This window comes from Anomaloglossus baeobatrachus, chromosome 11, assembly GCF_048569485.1.
Source record: "Anomaloglossus baeobatrachus isolate aAnoBae1 chromosome 11, aAnoBae1.hap1, whole genome shotgun sequence".
Classification (NCBI taxonomy): domain Eukaryota; kingdom Metazoa; phylum Chordata; class Amphibia; order Anura; family Aromobatidae; genus Anomaloglossus; species Anomaloglossus baeobatrachus.
Window position 1 is genome coordinate 28,854,029 of NC_134363.1, and position 14,381 is coordinate 28,868,409.

At 45.0% G+C, this 14,381-nt stretch overlaps 1 protein-coding gene across 1 annotated transcript in view; it reads left to right on the forward strand.

The window, feature by feature from the left end:
* KCNN4 (potassium calcium-activated channel subfamily N member 4) overlaps nt 1–14,381 on the forward strand; it is a 53,223-nt gene that overhangs the window by 13,911 nt on the left and 24,931 nt on the right. The gene's annotated exons all lie outside the window — the stretch shown is intronic.

Genomic DNA, 14,381 nt, shown 5'->3' on the forward strand with positions numbered 1-14,381 from the left:
TCCCTCTAGCTATCTATCCCTCTATCCCTCTATCTATCTATCCCTCTATCTATCTATCTATCTATCTATCTATCTATCCCTCTATCTATCTATCTATCTATCCCTCTATCGATCCCTCTATCTATCTATCTATCTATCTATCTATCCCTCTATCTATCCCTCTATCTATCCCTCTATCTATCTATCTATCTATCTATCTATCTATCTATCTATCTATCTATCTATCCCTCTATCTATCCCTCTATCTAGCTATCCCTCTATCTATCCCATTTACACATAGAAGGAACCGAGATGAAAGAGCCCTCTGTTATCATGATGATGGAAATGAGATTGTGGATTTGCATGACATCTCGGTCACATGTAGGGAAATCAGTTAGTGTAAAACACATCACATCTGTCCACCTGCTATAAGGCCAGCTGGCAACACCGAGGACCAATATAGAGAAGATGGGGCTTTGGGGACCACCTTAACAACAACCTGTCATTTTCGATAAATGTGATTTATTATCCTGGTGTAAAAGCCTCTGTTCTTCTGAATCCGGCGCTATTTTTCTTTTCTTCCTGCGCCTCTCTGATCCAGAGATGTGGCCTTTTCTTTCCTGTGTTGAAATCTACTCCTGTTTGTCAAGTGGGCGTGATCTTCACAAAGACACGCCCATAGAACCGAAGCTCAGATTAGATGTACATGTGGGAAAGAGGAGGCCATATCTCAGGAACGGAGAGGCGCAGGAACAAAATAAAAACATCTCCGGATTCAGGAGAACAGCGGCTTTTACACCAGGGAATAAAAAATGATGAATTTATGGAAAGTGACACACGCCTTTTAAAGAGATATTCACATCTTCTTACATAATTTCATATATCTTTAGGATGTCATCGCTTTATGATTGGTGAGTGTCCAACCTTTAAGACCCCAGATCCTGAGAATGTAGGATGGCAGCACAAGTATTTTTCAAGGTCATAGTAGCCTCCATCCATCTGGGTGTGAAGGAAACTGAAGAATGGCCTCGATGGCACCGCACAAAGAGAACTGATCCCTTTTGTTCAGGATCATTTGTGAGACAATCCCACCAAATGGATTTTACGTAGATCTGTTCCAAAATGGGCATTTTAGGAGTTTCTCTGGTGGGTGTCCCAGTAATCACAAATATCAGTTAACCACAGGATATATGATAAATGCATGTTTAGGGGGAGTCCAGCCACCAGGCCACATAACGACCACAAGATCTCGATGTCTCCGTGTGAATGCAGCAGTAGTGAGCTTGTGCAACCACCGGTCAATTCATTGACCATAAGACCGATGGTCGCACATGCTCAGTACAGCTCTATGCACAAAGGGAAACTTGGGCCTCCTATTCTCGGGATCTGTGGAGGTCTCGTCAGTCAGACCCCCAGCAATTATACATTTTTCATCTATCCTTTGGATATAGATCTTTATGGGGCAACCCCCTTTAAATGTCCTGTTTGTATCTGGACCACATTTTTATAAGACAACCCCTTTAAATGTCCTGTTTGTATCTGGACCACATAAATTTATCACGGGGTGTGATGGGATAACCTGGAACCAGGACTCATAAACTGGTCCTCAGGCTAGGGGGGCCCTAGCTATCCATGATCTCAGAGATACATCTAATGGTGATGATGTCTGAGCCGCCTTCCTCGCCCTAATCCTGAACAGCCCTGATCTAATACCCCTCTCCATCACCTAGGGCAAGGATGGGAGTGGTAGTGTGACGCCCCTGGTCTATCAAGTCATCACAGGTTACTGCACAAGCTGCCCTTCCGTGCAGAATTCCACCTCCCTCTTGGTTCTGGGTCCCTAACTAAATAGTGTTGCCTCCAACTGCAAATCAAATCCTAGATACACTCTGCACCACACCCACCAGACACACCAGTGGACGGCTTGAGTGGAATAGAGTCGCCCACCTGGGGGGTCATGGAGGGGAGGTGAGGAGTGTAGTGAGTTGAGGAGTGTGAAGTGGAAGAAGGTTGGGAAGTAGCCCTTGAGCTGTGAGGAGCTCAGAGGAAGTCGGGAGCGGTGGCTCCCAGGAGAAGCTGTCTAGGTTGCAGACAGTGGTCTGGGCCTAGAGGAGTCGGACCCCCGGTCGCAGGGGATGTGGTGAGGTGCTCAGACCAGTCAAGGAGGACAGCCGGCAGCTTAGCACTATCACCGGTCTGGGATCGAAGGCACGACGAGGTACACGGACCCTAGGTCAGGGAGTAGCTTCAGGCAACTTGACAATTCACCTGAGGAGAACGGAGCCTTTATGATCTGTTCCCACCCGCTCCAGAATCGGGGCATTAGCGCAATGAGGGGGTTAGGACTTTCCAATTCAAAACGGTCCAGAAAATCCCAAGTGTGAGCCCTGAGAGCAAGCTCCCATACTTAGCCATAGTTGGGAGCGGGGCCCGGCTAGTTCCAAGCTACCGGGCCACCAAGTTGAAGTCAAACTAAGTGCCAGGAGGCAGGTCACGGATCACCAGGCAGCACCATTGGGAACGGGACCCGGACGAGCTCCCCTCAGCGGCAGCGGTATCCAGAGACTTGGTTTACCCAGTTGTCAGTGTCTGCTTATGAACTGAGGGAGTACTAGAGTGAGCCCTGCATCCCACGGCACCCCCCTCACTGAGTCCCGAGGCATCCCCCTACCCGTGGAGGGTTACAACACCTTGCTGCCCCACTCCATCACCCCGGGTACTCCCAGCAGCAGCGACGGTACTCCCCAAATTACTGTACACCATGGGTGGAGTCACAAACTATACATCAACCCCCCTGTAAATACCCCCCTTTAAATTGAGTAGCCGCATGACCCCCGGGTCCAGAGACCCTCGAGTTAAAGCGAACTCGGATCCAAGCAGCTCGGCTGCTTCCACGGGGGAGGCACAGTAGAACCCACAGATGAGGACAAACAGGGGAAACCAAAACTCAATGACACAGCATGCTCACACAGAGGTATTTGACAACAAGTGATTAAGAGGAATATAAGGGCAGGGAGGAGACTACAAGAGAATCTCACAACTCCACACACAAAGCAATACAATCATCAGAAGGACTGGGATACAACAGCACACGGATCAGTGTACCTAATGCTATAGTCGGCATGGGAAGACAGGCTCCACCATCTTAAAAAGGTGGGGAATGATGTTATAGGTCTCCCACAACATGTAATCCAAGAGGTAACCAACAGGCTAGCAGAAATGAACTCCTGGAAGCCGGATAAGTAATGAGAACAGAGCTGGTCGACACTCGAGCCTGTGTAGCTCAGAAGCACCTAAGGAGGCATAGTGTGGAGTGTCAGACTCTGCAGTGTGAAAAGCGTCAGATGCCACCATGACACTTGACACGTTTAGAGCCAAACATCATATGACCATATGATTGTAACGACAGATCGGATTCTTATGTTCCTAAAGAGCTGCTTGGACGTTTTGTGCCAGCGCCGGGGAATCGGCACATTTTTAGCTATGCCCGTGTAGATTTATAATCTTCTATTCCCAGCCCCTGATTTCGGCCAGAAGGTCTTGTCGCTGATAAGAACGTTTTCATTGTTTGGCGTGGAAAGCTACAAATAGCAGATACACTTCCCTTTATAGGGAACAATGGGCACGGTTTGTCGCGGGCAGAATGTGCGGCGGCTTGTACAAATCTTCATGGAGAATAATCAGTCAAATAGGGAAAAAATGAGTATGAGTTTAGGGTTACGCCCAGTTGCGTGGCAGGCACTCGTGGCCATATTTCCGGCTGCCATGGGGACACTGGTGCTGGGAATAAGTGCCCTACTGAGTATATTTTCTATTTCAAGGGACTGTTCCAAATTTCCCATACAATCCTATCAAGGCGGCGCGGCACCGGCCAGCTCTTGCAATACCATGGTTGACCACTAGTTGATCGGTGGAGGAGCCATGAATCCAACCTCCGCCCTTGATGACCTATGCTACATTTATATTAAAACCTTTTAGGAGAGACAAAAAAAGTGAGGTGCCAATTCCGGAGCTCCGTTGGATGATTCACTGATTGCTCGGCGCAGAATTGTGCCGGAAGTCTAGCCAAAAAAATGAGTCATTCACAGATGTCCCCAGACGGCCCGCCACTCATATATCAATGGGCATATGGTATGATAGTTGGGGCACTACGCAGTGGATTCAGCACTTTTTCTTTACATAGAGCTTACGATGGAACGTTTGCCACATTCAGGGGGGACAATGTGTCGGATGATCGTGTTCTCCGGACTATTACGCACGAATCTGTCTCTTTATCCGTCCCTGTGTACCATAGATCTGTAATTGTCCTGAGGGGGCGGCTGTACTGACACTGCCGGAGAGAAAGCGCAACTATCCCTGGGGCTCAGGAAACCGGTCACAGGCAAAACAAAAACACCGCGATCTAAGAGGACAATATTATTACTCCGAGCGCAGGGATATAGAGAGAAGAGTAACATAGGAGATGCATGGATGGATAGATAGAGGAATGGATGGACGGATAGATAAAGGGATGGATAGAGGGGTGGAGGGATGGATAGATAGAGGAATGGATGGACGGATAGATAAAGGGATGGATAGAGGGGTGGAGGGATGGATAGATAGAGGAATGGATGGACGGATAGATAAAGGGATGGATAGAGGGGTGGAGGGATGGATAGATAGAGGAATGGATGGACGGATAGATAGATAAAGGAATGGATAAAGGGGTGGAGGGATAGATAGATAGAGGGATGGATGGATTGAGGGACGGAGGGAGGGATGGATGGATGGATAGCTAGATAGAGTGATAGATAGATAGCTGGAAAGATGGATGGATTGAGAGAGGGATGGATTGATGACTAGCTAGATAGAGGGATGGATGGAGGGATAGAAGGATAGATAGAAGGATGGATGGTTAGATAGAGGTATGACTCAATGGATTGAGGGAGGGAGGGATGGATAGATGGATGGATAGAGGAATAAATAGAGGGATAAAAAAGATAGCGGGATAAATAGAGGGATAGAGAGCTAGATAGATGGAGGGATGAATGTTTAGATAGAGGGATGGATGGATAGCTAGAGAGAGGGATGATGGATAGATAGAGGGATGGATGGATGGATGGGTGGATAGCTAGATACAGGGATGGATAGAAAGAGGGATGGATGGATGGATAAAGGGATGGATGGAGAGATGGATGGATAGCTAAATAGAGGGATGGATGGATGGATAAAGGGATGGATGGAGAGATAGATTGATGGATGAGAGATGGATGGATGGATAGAGGGATGGATTGATGAATGGATAGAGGGATGGATAGATTGATGGATGATAAATGGATGGATGGATGGATGGATAGATAGAGGGATTAATGGATCGATAGATAGATTGATGGATGATAGATGGATGGATGGATAGCTAGATACAAGGATGGATAGAAAGAGGGATGGATGGATGGATAAAGGGATGGATGGAGAGATGGATGGATGGATAGAGGGATGGATGATGGATGATAGATAGATGTATGGATGGATAGTGGGATAGATGTATAGATGGAGGGATGGATAAATAGATACAGGGATAGATAGAGGGATGGATTTATAGATCGATACGTAGACACATAGATAGGTAGAAGGATAATAGATCGGCAGTGATATAAATGGATAGATTCTTATTTATACTGTGGGTTAGGAATATAATAACCATATTATATAGTTCCTCCCATAAATATACAAAAAATAGATATATAATGTGGAGTTCTCCAATGGAATCCAATACCTACAAAAAAACAGCTGACACAGTAAAGTTTACACATCTAAGTTAAGGGCATTACTAAATCCTCTATCAAGCCCCAAGGGGAACCAAGCAGAAGGGGAATATCAGGTGACAGTAAAATCAAATAAAATATAATCCCAGTAAAATAATTCTGCCATTAATACACACAGATTAACTCAATGGATCATAGTGCAATGTACAAGCAACATCGCTTAATAATTAAGGCATTTTCCCTTGAAAAAGCATTATGCGAAACGTGTCGAAGTGGTTTGGAGGATTCAATACTAGCCACTATCTGTTTTTTTTTTTGTGATATTGCTTGAATTCTGTGCGAGCCATGATTTAGATCACAATTAAAAGTTCTTTGGTGAGAGATTGAGGCAAAAAAAGCGCAAAAAAAAAAAAAATAGTCGTTACCCAAAATGTATGAATTCAGAGTTTTTGCACTAGTGAGCGGGGGATGGGAGGGCGCGGTTTCGGTGTTTGGTTTGTGTGACAACAGTAATTTTTTTTTATCAGATTGTTTTCTGCTGTGAACTGAAAGTTTTGGGCGGCGAGCGCCGCTGTTACTGCAGATTGTGGCTATCGACCCTCAACCATCACCCTGTGTCCTGAGATCAGCAAATTCGTTATTACTGGTATATACCACAGAACACACCAAAAAAACAAGGTTCATGGTCCAATATTGTTAGAAAATAAAAAAAAAATTAGAAAGTGGAAATCCATCCCACCGCGACAAGGTGTACCCAAATCGGGATGGTCCCTACACTCTCTGATGTGAGGTTTTAACATTAGAGAGTGTAGGGACCATCCTGGTTTGGGTCTACCGTGTCACGGTGGGATGGCTTTACGCCTTGATTTACCAAAAATAGTGTATATGCTACGCTATATCACCAAAGATCACCCAAGTGACCCCTACAAATAATACACCTTTTTTAGCACGCCATAGTGGTTTTTCCCAGTTTGTCCACGTTGATGTCCCTTTTCTTTTTTTTTTTTTTTACATCTTTTATCCATTGACTTTTTGTCACGGGTGACAGACAGTCCTGTGGTGTCTGGCTATAGAAGGTCACAGCGTTTGGCTGTGCAAAATGCTCCCTGACATTGTATTATTCCTGCTTGGTGTATTAGATATCTTATGTATTTCCTCTGCTTGGTTTTTATCGCTTTCCCTTTAGGACTCTACTGAGTTCCTCACCCTTTCAGCTGTTTTTTATCAGCACTTCCCTTGGTGTCTATATAGACCCTCATTACCCCTTACTCTGTGCTGGTGATAGCTCTAATACCCTTAACAAGTCTTCAGTGCAAGTAGTCAGCTTGTATTCATCTGCAGAATCTTTGTGGTTATTGCAGTCCCTCTCCCGGAGTAATCTGGAGATAAGTTATTCACTCTCCCCTGTTTGATATCCCTGTTTCTTCTTTAAATCTTAGTGGGGTTGACTAAGCACTCATCCCTTCTGTTCCCTAGCCAGGGTCCAGATCAGGGTTAGCCAGGGCTAGGTATCCTACTCGGCAAATAGATGCGGAACCTATCTGGTTTGGTCAGAGGTCTCCATACTCCCCTTCTCTAGACACAGGGTTTCCCTTGCCTTTCGCAATTCGCTTGCTACTTGTGTCTTCTTTAGTGCTTAGTGGCGTTGGCTAGCACTCATCTCATCCGTTTTCTTACCTAGGGCTATTTCAGGGTCAGCCAGGGCCAGGTATCCTGCTCAGTGCATAGATGCAGAATCTATCTAGGGTGGTGAGGGAAGCCATGGACTAGCAGTAGATTTGGTCAGGGGTCACCATCTTCCCCTTCTCTAGACACAGGGTTTCCTTTACCTTTCACAGTTTGCTTGGTACTTGTGTCTTCTTTAGAGCTTAGTGGGGTTGACTAAGTGCTCATTGGATCCGTTTCCATACCTAGGGCCTATTTCAGAGTCAGCCAGGGGCCGGTATCCTGCTCGATGCATAGATGTTTAACCTATCTAGTTTGGTGAGAGAACCCAGGGCCCAGCAGTAGGTTTGGTCAGGGGCCACCATCTTCCCCTTCTCTAGACATAGGGTTTCTCTTGCCTTTCGCAGTATGCTTGCTACTTGTGTCTTGTGTCTTCTTTAGAGCTTAGTGGGGTTGACTAAGTGCTCATCGGATCCTTTCCCTACCTATGGCCTATTTCAGGGTCAGCCAGAGTTAGGTATCCTGCTCAGCGCATAGGTGCCGAACCTATCTAGGATGGTGAAGGAAGCCAGGGACCAGCGGTAGGTTGGTCAGGGATCAACATCTTCCCCTTCTCTAGACACAGGGTTTCCCTTACCTTTCGCAGTTTGTTTGCTACTTGTGTCTTCTTTAGTGCTTAGTGGGGTTGACTAGCACTCATCCCATCCATTTCCTTACCTAGGGCCTATTTCATGGTCAGCCAGGGCCAAGTATCCTGCTCGATGCATAGATGTCTAACCTATCTAGGGTGGTGAGGGGACCCAGGGACCAGCAGTAGGTTTGGTCAGGGGTCAACATCTTCCCCTTCTCTAGACACAGGGTTTCCCTTACCTTTTGCAGTTTGTTTGCTACTTGTGTCTTCTTTAGTGCTTAGTGGGGTTGACTAGCACTCATCCAATCCATTTCCTTACCTAGGGCTTATTTCAGGGTCAGCCAGGTATCCTGCTCAATGCATAGATGTCTAACCTATCTAGGGTGGTGAGGAGACCCAGGGCCTAGCAGTAGGCTTGGTCAGGGGTCACCATCTCCACCTTCCCTAGACACAGGGTTTCCCTTACCTTTCGCAGTTCGCTTGCTACTTGTGTATTGCGTCTTCTTTAGTGCTTAGTGGGATTGACTAAGCGCTCATCCCTTCTGTTGGCACACGTGGCTTATGAGTTTTTGGTATTTAACTTTTTTTTTAACTTTTTAGCCCCAAGGGTCGCATATTCTAAAATGTTGCAAAAATATCATTTAAGGAAGGGGGGGGGGGTCAAAAATGACATTTTTGCCCCCCTAAAAAATTGCTTTTTAGGAGTTGCAATTGTTGAATATCTACAAGAAAACATATAAAATAGACTTTACAAAAAGGCACAAGGGTAAAAAAAAAGAAAAAGGCGTAAATGAAAAATACCAAAAATGAGCCAAAAAAAAAAAGAAGTCAACGACGAATCGGAGCCAATGAGCGTTCTCAGATCGGAGTGATATTTTGGCACCTGCTACATTGTATAATGAGAAAAAAATAATAATAATCTGAGACTTTCTCCGATTTCCTCGTCCCCGGAGAGCCCTTGTAGGTAGCACCATTGTTGGATAACCCCGTGACAAAGCCAAGTCTCGGCCGTGCGTGTGAGAAGCCGGCCTTGTTTAGGTGACGTCCCCATTCTCCGCGTTGGAAAGTTTCTGTTTTTAACTCTCTTCGGAAGCAGGAACTCCCCATTGTTTTAGATCTTGTGGGAGAGATAACATTTTGTTATAGAAGCGGCTGAGTTTATTTAGATACACAGGAAACCGAAATGTGTGAAATCAAAAAGCGCCCACCGGGACGGGAGGCAAATAACACTTGGTGTAGGCAAACTGGAATGAGGAAAGTCAAAACATTCAGTCGGGGAAGTGGAAAAATGGTGGAGAAGTGTCTACTTGGTCCTTCAAAGGACCAAGAACGTCGGCCATATATCTCCAAAAATTTAGACGCGAGCACAAAGGATGGTTGTAAACGTCACAGTTCACCTTTTTAGGGAATCTACACTTTTTTTTATTAGTACCAAACTCTTGTTTCGATGGGACCAACCTCACCAGATTTGTCCATATGTCCTGGCCTACAGCTCTAAAAAAAAATGGATTGGGCAGTTAAAATCCAACATGCCCCATCCTTCCTTCCTAAAACATGTCATAACATGAGGATTGAGAGTGTCTCGTAGACCATGGTTGATATCCTCCTCCAAAATATTTGGGTGGCTCCTGTAAAAAGAGGAGAATTCTTGGCCTTCCAGAAAAGCTGGGAAAACACCACTATATATAGTAGATGGCACAGGATCTACTATTCACAATAGGTGATATCACAGCTCACCTCCTCCTCCTGTACAATGACTGATAACACCTCTATACACAGGAGATAACACAAGATCCACCATTCACAATGGGTGATGTCACAGTTCATCTCCTCCCCTTTTTTCCACAATGACCGATAACACCTTTATATACAGTAGATTACACAGGACCTACCATTCCCAAAAACCAATATAACGATCACCCCCTCCCCCTCTTCTACAATGATTGGTAACACATATATATATATATATATATATATATATATATATATATACACACACACACACACACACACTATTTTATATATATATATATATATATATATATATATATATATATATATATATATATATATATATTAGATGGCACAATATCCACCATTCAATATAGTTGATGTCACAGCTCACCTCCTCCTCCTGTACAATGATAAATTACACCTTTACATACAGTAAATAACACAGAATCCACTATTCATAATAAGATAATAAGTGATGTCACAGCTCACCTCCTTCCCTTCCTGCACAGTGTCTGGTAATATCACTATATACAGTAGATAACACAGGATCCACCACTGACAACAGGTGATGTCACAGCTCACCTCCTCCCCTGTAAAATGACTGCTAACACCACTATGTACAGTAGACAACACAAGATCCACAAGTCACAATAGGTGATATCACAGCTCACTTCCTCCTCCTGTACAATGACTGATAACACCTCTATATACAGCGTATAACACAGTATCCAGCATTCACAATAGGTGATGTCACAGCTCACCTCCTCCCCCTCCCAGGATCCACCACTCATAATAGGTAATGTCACAGCTTACCTCCTCCCCCTCCCTGCACAATGACCTCTCCATGGGTCACAGTGCATGTCCTCAACAATCATCCACCGAAGCCAATGAACATTTCCGATCTATTACTTCCTATAGGCAATGGGGCTGCTGTAATGCAGCAGTCTCTGCATGATATTTGCAGAAGATCTGGCAATATGGCCACCTCCATAATCATGTAAAGAAACGAGAAAAAAAATACAATCGTAGTAAAAAAAATTATTTGATCCATTTCCTTTGCGTCCACCTTAATTACTGTCCTTATCTTTGCCCCCACTCGAGTTTGCACAAGGTGCAGTGGATGGAGATCGTCAGCGCACAGTACAGAGGTGGCGGCTTCAGGCGGGGCGGTTTTCCTATAATTGCTGTCTCCATTGTTCCTCCTCACTGTTTACACTGTATCACATTGTGTTTCTGAGCCACAAATAGTCATAGTGTTCCTTCTAAACTTCTAAGTAGCTTCTAGATAGGGGAGTTGAAGCTGCATCGCTGAGCCATCAAGGTCGGGGAAAGATGTGGGTTCACCGTGTGAGCTCGCATCAAAGGCAGGGACACGGCTGATGACTTGAAGGGGTTAAAGTGTCATACCCAATTTTTATAAATGGGTATTGCCGGATAGTGCTTGTTGATACAATCATTTTTGCAATTTACTGCTTTTCAAAATTTTGAACCGTTTTTGAGATATTACAACTTTTCTTTTGTTTACAGCTAGTTGCCTAGGAGACTGACTACCACTGCTGTCTGGCTTTTAAGCTTTGCGCTGAAGCTGGCCGGATTTAGGGGATAACAAGGTGCTCTAGTGATCCTGGTCAGCTCGCGTACTAGCGCTATAGAAAAGATCTTGTAAGTATTGTGCATGTTTTGCTGTTTGGCAGCAGTGGTCGATCTCTAGGCAACAAACAGAAAACAATAGAAAAGTGAGAATATCTCGAGAACGACTGAGAATTTTAACACGCAGTAAATTACAAAATAGCTTGTCGTTACAAGACCTATCCAAAAATACCCATTTCTAAAAATGCCAAAATCCCTTTAAATCCTCCCAACAGTTGGGTTTTTCTGGCTACAATGCTAAACTATGGTCACCTCACTCTTATTACTTAAGAACAGCTTATTACTTCTCATCACGGAGCTTTAATTTTCATCATGTTTCCCACAGTCACTTAGGGAATGTTTGACATATGGCACACGAACTTGTTTCCCCCAGCGAGCAAACATATATATTTATACAGACAATGCCCTGGCTGCTCACCAGCGTTCTGCATCCTGAACCGCTGATCACAGATTATCCAACGGTGCGCTGCCACAAAGATGCCATTGTAATGCCGGCCGAGGAGATCCTGCAGACTTTCTGCGCCCAGGATATAACATCTGATGAAAAATTATGTTCACTTCAGCTAATTTAAAATAAGAAAATGAAATAGTTTTGAGAAAAAAAATAAAAACAAATCTGAAACCGTTTTGTGTATGCAGCTCCTATGCAGATCTATGCGTCGCCCAAATCGGGATCCCATATTCCAGATGTGGCCTTCCAAGTGCCGAGGGGTAACAATACGTTGGGATCACGGGATCTAATCTCTATTTTGTATACACCCTAAAATCTTGTTTGCTTTAGCAGCTGCTGCCTGACATTGAGTGCTGCTGCTCAGCTTATTTGTGACCAGAATCCTCTGGTCTGTCTCCTGTTCTGTAGTCCCGAGTTTACTTCTATATCTAATTGTCACGGGTCCTACTCCCATATCACACAATCAAAAGAGTGAGAGATGGATGAACAATCCAAAGATCCTTTATTCCAAGCAAACTCAGACGGGCCATAAAATAATCAACCAACTAATAATCAACAATTTTGCACAAATGACTCATTTGACTCAGGGAACGTCATAGACTATGTTTTGAAGGGAAATTTTACCCCGTGCTTCACAGTTACTCTCCAAAAAATACACAACTTACTGTTTGGATGTGTGAGGTAATATATTGGCTGTTTTGACAGTTAGCCTGGATATTTATCAGGTGGCCTATAGTGACCAATCACAGCTCTTCTATTTTACTACAGGTCATTAATAGGAGCTATGATTGGTTGGTATGGGCAGCGAAGGACATTCTTAGAATAAGAAGCTTATGTGTTGTCAGTTAATGTGATTTCAGTGTTGAGAGTAGGAGAGAGAGAGAGAGGGTAAGAGCTGGAGAAAGAAGGAGGAAGAGAGGGAGAGAGGGGGGAGAGTAAAAGAGAGAAAGAGAGAGGGTAAGAGCTGGAGAAAGAAGGAGGGAGAGAGAGAGACACAGAGGGTAAGAGCTGGAGAAAGAAGGAGAGAGAGAGAGAAAGAGAGAGGGTAAGAGCTGGAGAAAGAAGGAGAGAGAGAGAGAAAGAGAGAGGGTAAGAGCTGGAGAAAGAAGGAGAGAGAGAGAGAAAAAGAGAGGGTAAGAGCTGGAGAAAGAAGGAGGGAGAGCGAGAAAGATAGGGTAAGAGCTGGAGAAAGAAGGAGGGAGAGTGGGAGAGAGGGAGAGAGAGAGAGGGTAAGAGCTGGAGAAAGAAGGAGGGAGAGAGGGAGAGAGGGGGGAGAGTAAAAGAGAGAAAGAGAGAGGGTAAGAGCTGGAGAAAGAAGGAGAGAGAGAAAGAGAAAGAGAGAGGGTAAGAGCTGGAGAAAGAAGGAGGGAGAGTAGGAGAGAGAAAAAGAGAGGGTAAGAGCTGGAGAAAGAAGGAGGGAGAGCGAGAAAGAGAGAGGGTAAGAGCTGGAGAAAGAAGGAAGGAGAGTGGGAGAGAGAGAGGTTAAGAGCTGGAGAAAGAAGGAGGGAGAGAGGGAGAGAGAGAAAGAGAGGGTAAGAGCTGGAGAAAGAAGGAGGGAGAGAGGGAGAGAGAGAGAGAGAGGAGAGAGAGAGAGAGGGTAAGAGCTGGAGAAAGAAGGAGGGAGAGTGGGAGAGAGGGAGAGAGAGGGTAAGAACTGGAGAAAGAAGGAGGGAGAGTGGGAGAGAGAGAGAGGGTAAGAGCTGGAGAAAGAAGGAGGGAGAGAGGGAGAGTTGGGGGAGAAGGAGAGTGGGATAATCAGAGAAAGGGGAGAGGGAGAGTGGGAAAGAGGATGAGAGCAGAAGAGAGAGGGAGAGATGGAGAGTGGAAGAGTGGGACAAAGGGAGAGAGAGAGAGAGAGTTGGGGGAGAGGGAGAATGGGATAGTCGGAGAAAGGGAGAGTGAGAGAGTGTGATAGAGGGAGAGGGTGAGAGCGGGAGAGTCGAAGAAACGGAAAGAGTTTAATGGGAGAGTGGGATAGAGGGAGAGTGGGATAGAGGGAGAGTGGGATAGTCAGATAAAGGGAGAGAGGAAGAAAGGGATATTGGGAGAGAGACTTCGTTACTATCCCGGGCACCGCCCGGTACTACAGCTAGTGATATATATTACTCAGTTCTAGGTGCATTACTCTACATTTATCAACATTAAATTTGCCAAGCATTTGCCCATTCCAATCACGGCCGTTCAACGGCATATATTCCACCGTTAACTGTGGAATCTCGGCAGTTAGACGAAGGTAGGAAACTCTGCCCAGCACAGACTCATCAGCACTGTAATGGTTTGGGTTTGGCAGTTATTACTGAAATTACTCAGATCACGGCCGTTCCATTACTTTATTTTTTTTTTTTTTTTTAAAAAGTGGCCTAAAACAGATCCTATCTGACTCTACATAAAGGTTTAATTAACAATAGTAGAGGAAAAAAGTATACACTGTGTTATCCCATGCAGAAGCTGAGTGGGCGAAACATGGCTCCGGTGTTCTCTTCCTGGTGTTTTTGCCCTTTTAGGTCCTGCGTGGCACAGAGTCTAC